The sequence below is a fragment of the Psammomys obesus genome, unplaced genomic scaffold, assembly GCF_907164565.1.
Source record: "Psammomys obesus unplaced genomic scaffold, mPsaObe1.curated_primary_1811, whole genome shotgun sequence".
Lineage (NCBI taxonomy): Eukaryota > Metazoa > Chordata > Mammalia > Rodentia > Muridae > Psammomys > Psammomys obesus.
In genome coordinates, this window is record NW_026596051.1 from 17,622,066 (window position 1) to 17,636,989 (window position 14,924).

General features: G+C 44.1%; 1 pseudogene; it reads right to left on the reverse strand.

The window, feature by feature from the left end:
* Positions 1-6,947: 6,947 nt before the first annotated feature.
* LOC129689165 (60S acidic ribosomal protein P1-like) lies at positions 6,948-7,354 on the reverse strand (annotated as a pseudogene).
* Between the last annotated feature and the right edge of the window lie 7,570 nt (positions 7,355-14,924).

Sequence of the window (14,924 nt, forward strand, 5' to 3'; positions counted from 1 at the left end):
TGTTTTTGTAGCTTAGCTTTTCAAAGTCTATTTCAAACCTTGGCTTGACTGAGAGAGAGAGAGAGGCCTAGTGAATCTGGTTGGCTTCAGGGACTTCCTGAATCTATTTTGAGTTGTTTACCTTCCTGCTTAAGAAGCTTCTCTGTAGGATGGAATGTTTGAATCTTGGAGGAGACTGTTACATAGCACTCCACCACTTTTTTTTTTTTTTGCCTTTTTTTTGTGCTCTCTCTTTTGTAATGATCTTTGAGCTTTAGAAGAGGTGACTACATGCTTACCTCAAACTTCTTAATGCTGTGACCCTTGTGACCCTTTAATACAATTCCTCACGTTATGGTTACCTCCAACCATAAAATTATTTTTATTAGTTTTGTTACTTCTTAACTAATTTTGCTACTGTTAGGAACCCCTGTAAAAGAGTTGATTGAGCAGGTTGTGGTGGTGTGTACCTTTAATCCCAGTGCTCAGGCAGGTAGAAGCAAGTAGATTGTTATGGGTTGGGCTAGCCTGGTCTACAAAGGAAGTTCAGGACAGCCAAGGAACCCTGTTTTGAACACCCCCCCCAAAAAAAAAAGAGTTGTTTGACCCCTAAAGGGTTTGTGTGCTACAGATTGAGAACCGCTGACCTATAATGGCCAAGAATTAAGGCACTGGGTCATAGCCACAGTCATCTGTTCTCAAGAGCAGCACCAGAGGTTATGAATTGAGGTTGACAACACTGCACTTTGGGAGCACGTTTAGGAGTTTGACAGGAACATCACATCCACTTAGTAAAACAATAGAAGTTTTTTCCCCCGTTGGGACCTTTGACCTCTTCAGTCACATGTTTTGGGGCTGGCTTACAGTACCAGATGTGAGTTCCCTCTTCTGGAATGGGCCTTAAATCCAGTTAGAAGACCATTGCTCTTCTCATGATAACCGAGCTGTCATTGTGCAAGCAAATACATCCTGCCTAACATGTTGGTATTTTAGCACTCAGGGCCCAGAACTGAGCAAAGTGTTGGATTCAGTTTTCCACCATCAGCCTGCATGGCCCCTTCTAGCACTGTAACAGCCAGTTAGTATGGTGTGAGTTTCTAGTTTAGTCCCAACTTAATTTTTCTGTGTCATACAGTCAACATGTGTGATGTCTTTAGCAGTAGCGTCTTACTATCTAGTTCTGGCATATAACCAAAGCAGTAGCAGTAGCTTTTTTTATTTCTGGGGTCTCAGGAACTCTCCTGGCTAGGAGAGTAGGCCCACCCCTGGCACTGTTGTTTTCAGTCGATAATGTGGACCCTGGGATGTTCTTTCTTAAAGATTCATTTATTATTTATACAGCATTCTGCCTGCATGTGTGACTGCATTCAAGAAGAGGACACCAGGTCTCATTAGAGATGGTTGTGAGCCACCATGTGGTTGCTGGGAATTGAACTCGGGACCTTTTGAAGAACAGCCAGTGCTCTTAACCTCTGAGCCATCTCTCCAGCCCCAGGGGTGTTCTGCCTAACGCATGTAGAGTACCTTTTAGATTTTTTAAAATTAGCCCCAGTAGGGTTGTAAGGTAAGTGGAAGTACTGTTTCACCTGGTTGTCTCTCCGGTAGCTTTTGAAATCTGTAAAACAGGTTAGCATCATGTCACCTATATAATAAATGATAAATTTCTTTCAGGATAGGCAGGACAAGGCAACAAAATACAGCCAAAACAAAGATAATCTTGGTTAAGCACTCAGAAAATATTTTCATCTGTTCTCAGTAAGTGTCAGGTGATCCCAGTTATTCCCAATTAAAAAGATACTAAAGTTGGTCATAATAATCAAGGTTTCATACAGCATGGAAAGGTTCCATGCATTTGTATCAGTTATTTTCTACACAGATCAAGTTTAGGTACAAAGCATGGATAGGAGGCCCTAACTTAATTCATTCCCTGTAATCTTCAGAAAACTTTCCTGAGCCATTACATTTACCTATGTAAATGTATGGAGCTTTTACAGAACCTCCCTACATTTTTAAAATCATTATTTCTGATGAACTCAGTGGGCCTGATGTAATCTGCTCAGCTCTACTTAGGGCCAAAGGTGAATGTGGCCCTGCTATCTCCTGTTGTAGCTGGCTGATGGCTCCTGGGTCAGAGTGGCCCTGGGTAGGCACTGTGGATAGAGCAGCTATTGTCTTTCCATCCACCATATCTGGCAGTTGAGGGCGTTTCTTGCTGGGCAAACCATCTTTCCCTTGCACCACCTCTTGTTGTAGGGGGATGTACCCTTCTTACTCTGGGGGTATAATTACCCATTCCTGAGACAAGCTTGATCCTTACCTGTTTTGATCATCGATGTATTCGGTGAACTGTTCCTTAGGTTACTTTCAAAAGCTCCTTAGCACACAATTTGGCTTTTTACCAACTCAACACAAATTCACATTTGTCTTTGAGTGACTCTATTCCTCTGCTTTACTATTAAAAAAAAAAACTAGGAGGTTTTTTTTTGTTGTTGTTGTTTTTTTTTTTTTTTTTTTTTTTTTTACTTTACAGACACATTTTACATGCTGGTCTAATTCACTGAGATCTGCCAAAGCCTTTCCTACTTTATAAAGAGCTTGAGCCAAGCAGAGATAGTGCATGCCTTTAGTCCTAGCACTCAGGCAGGTAGAGGTGGGTGGCTTTCTGTGTTCGAGGCCAGCCTGGTCTACAGAGTGAGTTCCAGGACAGCCAAGACTACACAGAGAAACCCTGTCTCAAAACCAAAAGGTAAAATAAAGGTCTTGCCCTCTCAAAGGGCTTATTCAGTAAAGCCACTAAAGCTCCAAACCAGCCTTAAGTTCCCTGTTGGATGAACCTTTTAACTCCTCTATGAACATAGTTCTGTCTGGCCTGATGAACTGGAGTTTCCTTATTTTTAGTTCCCCCATTGGCATCTGTCCCTCTTCTATGGCCCTCTAGCCCATGCTATTTGTGAGGACCTCAGATAGAGACAACCAAGTGTTCCTAATGGCTTTAATAAGCCAGACCATCAGGGACTTACTTTCTGCATACTGTCTTGGGTTGTATAGCCTTTGTCTTAAGAAGGGATATATAGATACATTAATTAATTCTTTTTGCCTTCACAACAATCAGACGGAACTACATCTACTCCTTTGTCACATGGCCTCACAAGAGGCAACAGACTCTTTCGTTGTTTAAAAATTGATTCTAGGGGGCTGGAGAGATGGCTCAGAGGTTAAGAGCATTGGCTGCCCTTCCAGAAGTCCTGAGTTCAATTCCCAGCAACCACATGGTGGCTCACAACCATCTATAATAAGATTTGATGTCTTCTTCTGGCATGAAGGTGTACATGCAGATAGAACAATGTATACATAAAAAATAAAATATTAAAAAAAATCGTTTCTAGGCTGGGCAGTGTTGATGCATGACTTTAATCTCAGCACTTGGGAGGCAGAGGCAGGAGGTTCTCTGTGAGCTCGAGGCCAGCATGGTCCACAAAGTGAATTCCAGAACAGCCAAGGCTACAGAGAGAAACCTTGTCTCAGAAAAAAAATATATATTTTTTTCTAAATTCAGCAGTTCAAGTGCTGAGTACTTCACCCTAGTTTCCTGTACTGGACCACTGTACAGTCCTGTCTTGGCTCTCCTTGGACTCTCTTTGTAGACCAGACTGGTCTCAAACTCTCAGAGATCCACCCGCCTCTGCTTCCTGAGTGCTGGGTTCAAAGGCATACGCCACCATGCCTATCATTTTTGATTGTTTGTTTTTTGGTTCCCTCTTCTTAATTTTTTTAATTTTTACTGAAGTTTGTAGTTGAGGGCTATCTTTTAATGTTTTTATCCCATTTCTCTCATCCTCTTCTTTCCAAATCAGAGGCTAACATGGAGGATACTAGCTGTATCCTCCTTTCTTGTTACAATTGCTCTTTCATACAAGTTTGGCTTGATGCCTTCTTTGCTTTAGATGCATTTCCATCTACACACAACCTAGGCCAGGCAACCTCTGTTGCTGCTTGCTCACAATCTTGACTTTAATCTCAAAGACTGCAAGATTTCCTTTAAACTCTTAACTGTTTTCATGGTGTCTCTGTATTCATGTGGTAGACCCCTCTCATGAAGCAGGCATGCTACCCCAATACCACACAATTGAAGACCGCCATTCTGAGATTCTTTCCACATACACTCCTAATCCTGATGGCTCAGCTTAATTGCATGTCTCACTACCCATAGCAAGAACCATGCAACCAGTAACATAGCACAAAGGTTCATTAACACATGCCATACAGTAAAAGACAGTTGTGTCAGAATATTCAGAATATTCTCTTCAGATCTTCCCTCTCAGGCTGCTCAGCCTTAGCTGCATATCTTGCTACCCATAGCCAAGTCAATGTCCTCTTCCCAACTCATCTTTGGTTCTGTTGTGTTCCTTATTGGGTGCCAATTATGCTGTGCAATAAAGCTTTTGTTCTGGGGAGATACAACATGGGAGATATCTACACTCCAGATAGGGGTCCCACAACAGGCCAAACAATGGATACCATCAAAATCCAACCAACTTGGGGAACCAGAAGTTTTATGGGGCTTGCTTACAAGGATATGGGTGGTGGGTTACTTACAGGAGCAGACGCGACTGAAAGACAGCTGCATCACCGAAGCTCACCCAAGCACAAATGATATATCACAAATATTGGAAACCTGGAGTACACTACATGGCCTACAGGCAGCTCAACAGGCAGAAGAGGGTTCTTTTTAAGTGACTCAGTTGGTCTAAACTTCTTCCAGCCAGTTCAGCTGGTTTTTTACTTTTTAGGTAGCTGGTTTGGCCTTAGAGTCTTTTTTTGTAGCTTAGCCTGTCAGAGTCTATTTCATAGTTTGGCTTGTATGAGATCACAGTCTTTTTTGCAGCTAGGTTCTCTGGGAGAGAGGAGCCTGGTGAATCTAGTCAGTTTCAGGGACTTCCTGAAGCTATTTTGAGTTGTTTACCTTGTTTAAGTAATTTCTCTGCAGCATGAAATGTTTCACCTCAGAAAACGGTTACACAATAGATGCTGATGCCCACAGGGTTGGTCTTCCCTCTTCAATCTCAACTAAACAATCCCTCAACCATGCCTAGGGGCTTGTTTCCTGGGTGATTCTAGATCCTATCAAGTTGACACTAATAACTGTTAACACATAAATGGATACACAAGTCATCAGTCACTAGTGAAATGTAAACCAAACCCACCACAATGTACCATTTAACACACACTAGAATGACATTTATTAACTACAAAATAAGTGTCAGCAAGAATGCACAAAAATTCCTCAGGTGGTGGTGGTGCACACCTTTAGTCCCAGCATTTGGGAGGCAGAGATAAGTGGATCTCTCAGCTTGTTCTACAAAGTTAGTTCCAGGACAGTCTGGGCTGCCCAGAGAAACCCTGCCTCAAAAAGCCCTCTATTTCTGGTGCAAATATAAAATAATGAATCTGCTCCTGAGAACAGTCTGATGATTTTTCATAAAGCTAAATATTAGGCTACACATAGGTCAGTGGTACACACCCATGTATAGACACCAAAAGAGTGAATGTACTTGTGTGCAAACATTTCTAACACTCACCTGGTTCAGATGGGGGGTAACCCCAATCTCCATCAGCAGAGGAGTAGATAAAGATGAAAACCAAATGTGTGGTAGCACACACCTTTAATCCCAGCACTCAGGGAGGCAGAGGCAGGTGGATTGCTGCGAGTTTGAGGCCAACCTGGTCTACAGAGCAAGTGCAGCACAGCTACACAGAGAAACCCTGTCTTAAAAAACAAAAAACAAAACAAAAAGAGGAAAGATAGACTCTTACCCAGCATGGTGTCACAGGCTTGTAATTGCAGCACTTGTGAGATGGTAAGTTCTAAGTTTAAAATGGAAAAAAGTAATACCTAGTATAGGCAAATTTGTAGAGAAAAAAATGATAGTTACAGGGAGCTCCAAAAGACGAAACACAGAGTTTCTGTGTCCATTAGAAAAACTGAAAAATGGACAGTGATAGATCTACAACATTTTAAAAGTAGTTCATGTCAGTGAATCAAACACTTCAAGATTAGAAAAGTAAGTGGGCTAGAGAGATACCCCAGGAGTTAAGAACTCTGGCTGCTCTTCCAGATGACCAGGGTTCAATTTCAGCACCTGTGTGGTAACGCACAAGTGTTAACTCCAGTTTGAGGGGATCTGATGCCCACTTCTGACCTCTCTGATGGTACACAAACATACATGAAGGCAAAACACCCATACACATATGTGATCAAGTATACTGATACTTCATACAGGGTTTCTGTGTAGCCTTGCCTGTCAGAGACTCACTTTGTTGACCAGGCTGGCCTCAAATTCACAGAGACCTGCCTGCCTCTGCCTCCCAGAGTGGATACAATTTAAAAATATGTCAAACTGGGTTGGTGAGATGGCTTAGGAAGTAAAGGCACTTGCTGTCAAGCCTAAGGAAATAGGTTTGATTCCCTTGGACTCACACGGTATAAGGAGAGAACCGATTGCCCCAAGTTGTTTACTGAGCAAGTGTACAGGTCACGTGGGTGCTGTGAACCAAACTTAAGTCCTCTAAAAGAACAAATTCTTTCAACTGCTGAGCCATCTCTCCAGCTTCTCAATACTGTTTATATGTCACCGTTTCCAATTTGTTCTGCATGCTGCGTCATTGCTGAAACTGATACTTGGTTTGGTGTAGCTGACATGCCGATTATAAAATCACATGAAACACACAGGATCTAGAATAGTCAAGACTTTTTTTTTTTTTCTTAACAAGACAGGATGTCTCTGTGTTTCCTTGGCTGTCCTGGACTCACTTTGTAGACCAGGCTAGCCTCAAACTCACAGCAATCTGCTTGTCTCTGCCTCCGTGAATGCTGGGATTACAGGGTTTTTGTTGTTGTTGTTGTTGTTGTTGTTTTGTTTTGTTTTTTTACAGGTTCAGCTTTTTTATTGGACATGTTAACAAGAGGTTTAGTCAAAAAGACCAACGCTCATGTCATCATCAGACTCTTCAGATTCTTCCTTCTTCGCTCTCACTTTCTTCTCCTAAGCTGGGGCAACAGTAGCGTAGAGGCTGGGGCAGGACCTCCTGCTGGTGCAGCTCCAGCTGCTGGAGCTGGCCCACCAGCCCCTACACTGCAGATGAGGATCCCAATGTTGACATTGGCCAGGGCCTTTGCAAACAAGCCAGGCCAGAAAGGTTTAATGTTGACACCAGCTGCTTTAATGAGGGCATTGATCTTATCACCTCATCCTCATGAAGATTGAGGGCGGAGTAGATGCAGGCGAGCTTGGAGACTGAGGCCATGTTGTGGATTGCCTGAACGGTGCTAGTCGCCGGATGAAGTGAGGGACTCACCCCAACTTGGCCTAAGCTCCCTCGGAAGAACCGAGCACCTTGGCGGCAGCTAAGGAAAAGTTTTGTTTTTTTTTTTTAGGAAACCAGACACATCAGCCAAGTACAGTGATGTGTACCTGTATCTTCAGCATCTAAGAGACTAAGACAATTGGAGATGGAACATGAGTTCAAGGCCAATTTTTGTGACAGTAAAATTCTGTTTCAAAGAGAGATGAAAAATAAGAGATTGCAGGGCTGGAGAGATGGCTCAGAGGTTAAGAGCACTGACTGTTTCTCCAAAGGTCCTGAGTTGAATTCCCAGCCACTATAAGGTGGCTCATAACAATCTATAATGAGATCTGGTATGTAGCCACACATAATACAGAATACTGTATAAATAATAAAAAAAATTTTCACATTTTTAAATTTATTTTTTGATTATTACAATTTATTTACTTTGTATCTCAGCTGTAGGGCCCTCCTTCATCCCTATCCTATCCCACCCTCCCCCCATTTTCTCCTCCCATGCCCCTCCCTCAGTCCGCTGATATATATGAGGTCCTTCTTCCCTTCCATCTGACCCTAGCCTATCAGGTCTCATCAGGACTGGCTTCCACTGTCTTCCACTGTGACCTGGTACAACTGCACTCCCCCCCCCCCCAGTCAGGGGTGATCAAAGAGCCAGCCACTAAACAATAAATCTTTTTTTTAAGGTTTATTATTTTTTAAAATTTTTATTAATTACACTTTATTCACTTTGTATCCCCCCCATAAACCCCTCCTTCCTCCCTCCTAATGCCACCTTCCCTCCCCCTTCTCCACGCATGCCCCTCCCCAAGTCTGCTAATAGGGCAGGTCTTTCTCTCCTTCCTTCTGATCCTAGTCTATCAAATCTCATCAGGACTGGCTGCATTGTCATCTTCTGTGGCCTGGTAAGGCTGCTCCCCCCTCAGGGGAAGGTGATCAAAGAGCAGGCCAATCAGTTCATATCAGAGGCAGTCCCTCTTCCCATTACTATGGAACCCACTTGGACACTAAACTGCCATGGGCTACATCTGTGAAGGGGTTCTAGGTTATCTCCATACATGGTACTTGGTTGGAGTGTGAGTCTCTGGAAATACCCCTGTATTCAAAATTTTTGGTTCTGTTGCTCTCCTTGTGGAGCTCCTGTCCTCTGCAGATCTTACTATTTCCCATTTCTTTCATAAGATTCCATGCACTCTGCCCAACAGCTGGCCATAAATCTCAGCATCTGCTTTGATAGTCTTCAGAGCAGAACCTTTCAGAGGCCCTTGTGGCAGGTTCCTAACTTGTTTCCTGTTTTCTTCTTTTGATGCCCATCCTCTTTGCCTCAGACAACTAGGAACAGTGCTTCCTCAAGATCTAGCTATACCACTCCTAGGCACATATCCAAAAGAGGCTCAAGTACACAACAAGAACATTTGCTCAACCATGTTTGTAGCAGCTTTATTTGTAATAGCCAGAAGCTGGAAAAAACCCAGATGCTCCTCAGCTGAAGAATGGATACAGAAATGGTGGTATATCTACACAATGGAATATTACTCAGCAATGAAAAACAAGGAAATCATGACGTTTTCAGGTAAATGGTGGGAAGTGGAAAGGATCATCCTGAGTGAGCTATCCCAGAAGCAGAAAGACACACACAGTATATACTCACTCATATAGACATATAATATAGGATAAACCTACTAAAATCTGTACACCTAAAGAAACTAATCAAGAGGGAGGACTCTGGCTAAAATGCTCAATCCCCATCCCGAAAGACTATGGTTTCTTTTCTTTATACAGTGTTTTGTCTGTATGTATGCCTGCATACCAGAAGAGGGCACCAGATCTCACTATAGATGGTTGTGAGCCGCCAAATGGTTGCTGGGAATTGAACTTAGGACCTTTGGAAGAACAGCCAGTGCTCTTAACCTCTGAGCCATCTCTCCAGCCCATAATAAATCTTAAAAAAATAAAAATAAAAAATAAGACTTTGCAGCTGGGCCTGATGGCACATGCCTTTAGTCACAGCACTCAGGGAAGCAGAGGCAGGTGGATCTCTGAGAGTTCAAGGCTAGCCTGGTCTACAAAGCAAGTCCAGGACAGTCAAGGCTACACAAAGAAACCCTGTCTCAAAACAAAAACAAAAAGAAAACAAAACAAAAAAAACTCTCATAAAACAAAAACAGAGAGATTGCCAGGTGTGATATTCATAAACCTTGATTGGCTCTTAAGTACTTTAAAGATGGTGAATCTGAATAGAAATATGCTAAGAGCATAAAACATATGGACACTCCTGAGAACATACTAAAACCTCCATGTAGGCGCTCCAAAAACTTAATGTGAAAAAAGGACCAACAAAGCGCAATTTTTATATCTAATCCTAGAATTACTACAGATGCTGAAGCCAGAGAATCAGGGGGTTGAGGGTAGTAAGATGGTCTCAACACAACTTTCATGCAAATAACTCATTGAAATAGTTTAAAGAACTCTATCTAGGTATCCTTGTAAATTTTCTCTGGTTTGCTGGTTAGTTAGCTTCATTGGGAAGCTGTCACATACCTTTGATTGTTTTTGTTAAGGCTGCTTAAGAATGTTTTCAGTGTAGGTATGCTTTTGGTCTTATTTATCTTACTTAGTGGGAACTGAGCTTCTTGAAATTATGGGTCGGTAGAGACTTAGTTAGCTCTTCTGCTTCTATGGCACCACACCTTTTTTTCCCCCAAATGTGTCTTGTATTAACTTTATTTCCTATGTTATAACTAGGTATTTTCAGGCTGTAGGTATGGCTCAGTGACAGAATGCTTGTCTTCTACCATATTTGATCCCCAGAACAGGAAAAAAAAAAAGTTCCTCCTCTCTGCTACAGTTATGTTTTAAGCTGATCCCCCCTTCCTTTTTTTTTTTTTTTTTTTTTTCAAGACAGGGTTTTTCTGTGTAATAGCCTTGGTTGTCCTGAAAGTCTCTTTGTAGACCAGGCTGTCCTTGAACACAGAGACCCACCTGCTTCTCCCTCCCAAGTGCTGAGATTACAGGCATGCACCACCCTGCCCAGCTTTAGTTCCCATTTTTTAAATAATAACCCCCCAAGACAGGGTTTCTCTGTGTAGACCTGGCTGTCATGGAACTAACTCTGTAGACCAGGGTGGTCTCAAACTCCGAGATCCACCTGCCTCTGCCTCCTGAGCACTGGGATAAAAGGTGTGCGTCACTACCACCTGGCTATGCCTAGATATTTTAAGTATATTTTTAAAAATGTTTGTGCTATCCAAGAGCAGAATAAGGAGTCAGATCCTCGAAGCTAGAGTTATGGGCAGTTGTACGCTGACCAACATGGGTGCTTGAAACTGGAATGTGGGTCCTCTGGAAAAGTAGCAGGCACTCAACTGCTGAACCATCACTGCAGTTTCTAAATATATACCAACTTTTGGACTTTTGACTTTTCTGTTTCACCTTTTTTTGGTAGCTGGGACTACATGGTGTCTTCGTCACTGTTCTGTGGTTGTGAAGGGACACCATGACCAAGGCAACTATTATATAAAACATTTAATTGGGAGTTTGTTTAAAGAGTCAGAAATCCATTATCAGGGCTCTTGGCAAGCTCCCCATCATGGTGCGGAGCACGATGGCATGCAGGCAGCTATTGGAGTAGCTAAAAGCTACATCTTGATCCTTAGACAGAGACACCTGACTTTTCAAAAGCATGGGCTTTTGAAAACCTCAAAGTCCACTTCTAGTGACATACTTCCTCCAGGGAAGCCACACCTCCTAATCCTTCTAATCCCCGTTAGTATCCTCTTCTAATCGAAGAATTTCACCTCCCTGTTGTCTAAAAGGCCATTCCTACTCAAACTACCACTGGTGTGTTCATGTGCATCTGGCTGTCTACAAATTTTTGAGTTCTGGATACTGTGCTATGGGTAGTGCTAGGGATAGAGTTCTTGCCTAACATGCAGGAAGTCCCACACATTTACACACGTAAACCAGGTTCAATTGGCGCAAGCCTGTAATCCCAATACTCCAGGTGGAGGTAGAGGTATCAGAAGTGCAAGTCAGTCTTTGCTCAGTAGGAAGTTTCAGGCCAGGTTGAGGCTAGGGAGATAAAAGGGACTGAGATGGAGGAGGGTCAAGAAACGGAAGGTAAGGAAGATGGACGGAGGGGCAATATGTTCTCTGTACAATATATACTGATATGAAAATTTAAAGATTAAAAAAAATGAAACCCTCAGCTAGGCATGCTACTGCATGTCTGTAATCTCAGCATTCTGGAAAGCAGGGGCAGGCAGATCCCTGTGAGTTCTAGGTGAGCCTGGTCTACAAAAGGGAGTCCAGAATAGCCAAGACTATACAGAGAAACCCTGTCTCAAAAACCAAAAAAATAAACCCTTAAACCCTCAAAACCAAAAACAATTTCACAGGTTATTGTTGCAGAATATTTGATTACACTGTGCACTCCAAGATTGTCTTGTTTCCTGGAAAAATCTGTTTCTAGTTGTGGTGTGGCTCAGCTCTAGCACACACAACCTTAATCCAAGAGCTTTCTGCTTGAGTATTGTAAACAGAATTAAATAAAGTTAACCCTAGGTCAAGGGGCAGAGCAATCAGTTGACAGGAATTGAACATAGGAAAAAAAATAGAGAGTAAGAGGAAGTCAGGAGGATGGATAGAGGGAAAAAGAGACACAGAGGAGGAAGAACATTGAGTTTGAGGATTTAGTTTTTTAGAGACAGCTCAGGGAAGGAGCTCTTCCTTTTCCTTTTGGCTGAGGAGGAAGGAAAGCTGGGTGCTTTTTCTGTCTCTTTAAGGTAGCAGGCTTTCACCCCTTTATTGGTATAAATCAAATGACTGAGATTTTGTTAAAAACAGGTTATCATAGGTTTTCTACTTTGCAAACCAAGTGGATGCTGACCACAGATGATTTTTTATTATTATTATTATTATTATTATTATTATTATTATTATTATTGCCACTGTGAGAAACACCTGAGAGAACCACTTCACAGGAGTTAAGACATATCCCTTTTTACTGAAGTTTCAGAAGCTGCAGTCTGTCATTAGTTTGCTCCATTGTTGTGTGCCTGTGGTGAAGCAGAACATCATGGTGGCAAGGTCTGGGGATATGGTTCAGTGGTAGACTGCTTGCTCAGCAAATGCAAATCTCTGGGATCAACCCCAGTATCCACCCACACCACTTTTCACAGTTCTGAAGACAGGGAGTCATAACCCAAGAATAGGCAGTTTCAGTATTTGGTGATAGTCCCTTTTGGGTTCATGGCTGGAAACTTCTATGTCATTGGTAGTAGAGACAAGACAACTTTTTGGGCCTCTTTTAAGAGAGCAGACTCTCATGAGACTCTGACCTCCATTCTTGAGCCTCTGCCATCATTCTGTACACAACAGCCATAGTTTTCCTACGAATATCAGGCTGGAGATCTGGCTCAGTGGCTAAGAGTACTTGCTGCTCTTGACTCAAGCTATAATTCCAGTTCTAGGGGATCCTCTACTGCCTTCTGTTGGCATTAGGTACTCATTTATGTGGTGCATATACATACAGGCAAACAAGCACTCATTTATATAAAATTGAAAATATCAAGAAAAAAAAAGTATGCATCTCACCATGGTATTCCCTGCTCAAAGCTTTCCAAGGCTCAAACAGGTGTTTGGAATAACGTGGCATAGGCTTTTAGTTCCAGCACTCGGAAGGCAGAGAGGTGGGAGGATCTCTGAGAGTAGCCAGTCTGGTCTACATACCAAGTTTAAGGCCAGCCAGAATTTATATGGTGAGATGCTGCCTGAAAAACAGAAACAAAAAATATAACCAACCAAACAAAAACTCAGCTAATGGAACAACCAATCAACCAACCAACAACCAAAACCCCTTCAGCCTCCTTAGTGGCCTAGAGATTCTCTAAATTCATTTGCTCTAGAAACAAAGTGGCTTGTACTGAAAGTTATACATGAACTAGAATCTGGGCCTTGCCTCTGAAAACTGAAGTGGCTTTGGGCAAGTTCCTTACCACCTATAAACCTGTTTCTTATTCATAGAACATGGCTAATAGCACCTCTCTGGAGAGTGCATGTGTGAATTGCAATATGATAGCAGAGTGATTGGTGCACTGCTGGACAAATGGTTATTATTTTGTCATTCATTTCAAATAGAAAATTCTGGAGTGCTGCACGACCAGCCCCTTGCCTGGAAGGAGTTGGGACTATGGCAAGCAGTCCTCCAAGATACCGATGACACTCAAAAATTTCAACCCCATGCCAAGGTGCCAAGAACAGAAGAAAGCAAAGGGGTTATAGGAGAAGGGAGGATCTAACCGGGCTCCATAAGTGGAACTGGGAGGACAGAGGCAATCCTGACGTTGTGCACCTTCGGGTACTGAAGGCGGTCCAGGCCTAACACCCTATCTATTTTAATAGCAGGGTCATCCAAGACGTGTTGCAGTGAAGGACCTTCACTCTAGTGGTAAAGTAGTCACTGAAAAGGTTGATCACATTGGGCTGCTCAGGTTTGGGATGAAAAATGGGTCAGAATTGGCAGCTCCAGCTCCAGTTGGGGCGGGAACGAATAGGAGGCAGTAACAAATGGACAGGTTCAGGAGTGCATGTCTGTACAGCTCGAGAGATAGCATTTGGTTCCACTGATGGAAACAAAACAGGTACCAGTCTGGTATCTTAATGCTTCTGCAACGCGGAGCCCAGGGAGCGTCCCTTTGGTTTGGGTCCTTGTACCTTGGGCTTGCCGATGATCGCAGCGTGCCAAAGAGCAATGCTTCTAGGCAGTGGCTCGGAGTTCTGGCCTGGCCTGAGATCCCCTTGCTATGTGGGTGAATGGGAATGGTGAAAAGCCCGGGCGATGGCTTGAGGAAGGGCTCCTTTAAGTATCGAGACTTTAAAGAGAACCAACAAGGGAATGAGGCAGACTCCCGCCTACTGCAGGCCTTGTCACCGAGGATGCCGGCTCTCTTCGAACTGGCCCGGGAATAGGCCAAGGTCGCACAGCGGCAGGTGAAAGAGCCACGCTCCAACCTGACGTGGGCCAGAGTCAGCGAGGCCCACTACGAGCAGTGCTAGAGCCTGGGTCTGAGAAAGGAGGCTATAGCAAACCAGAAGCGACCCCGCCGGAGTCGGAACTGCGCGACCCCCTCGGACTCCGCCCGCCTCCAGCTCCGCCCGTGCGCCGACTACAGAGTCCACAGGGCCGCGCGGCGCCTGTCGTCACCCTAGGCCCCGTCCCATCCCTCGCGCCCAGCTGCGCGTGGCCCTACGGGAGTCGTGGTCCCGCCCCGTACGCCCGGGCGGAGCTCCGGGAGGCTAGAACTACAACTCCCGGCGTGCCCTGCGCGCAGCGTCGGAGGCGGGGTCCCAGGCCAGGGGCGCGCCGCCCGGGAGGGCGGAGTGCGGGGGGCGGCCGCCCGCGCCCCTCCCCCTGCCGCCGCTTTCCCCCTCCCCCGACGTAAACTGGGATCCCTTTCCCCTTGTGTCCGCCATATTGGACTCTAACTCTGGTCAGCGGCGGCACCGGGCCCGGTGGACTCCCGTCGCTCCCGCCAGCAGCCTCCCCACAGCTCCCGTCCGCCCCGCCCTCCCCGCCCGGGAGG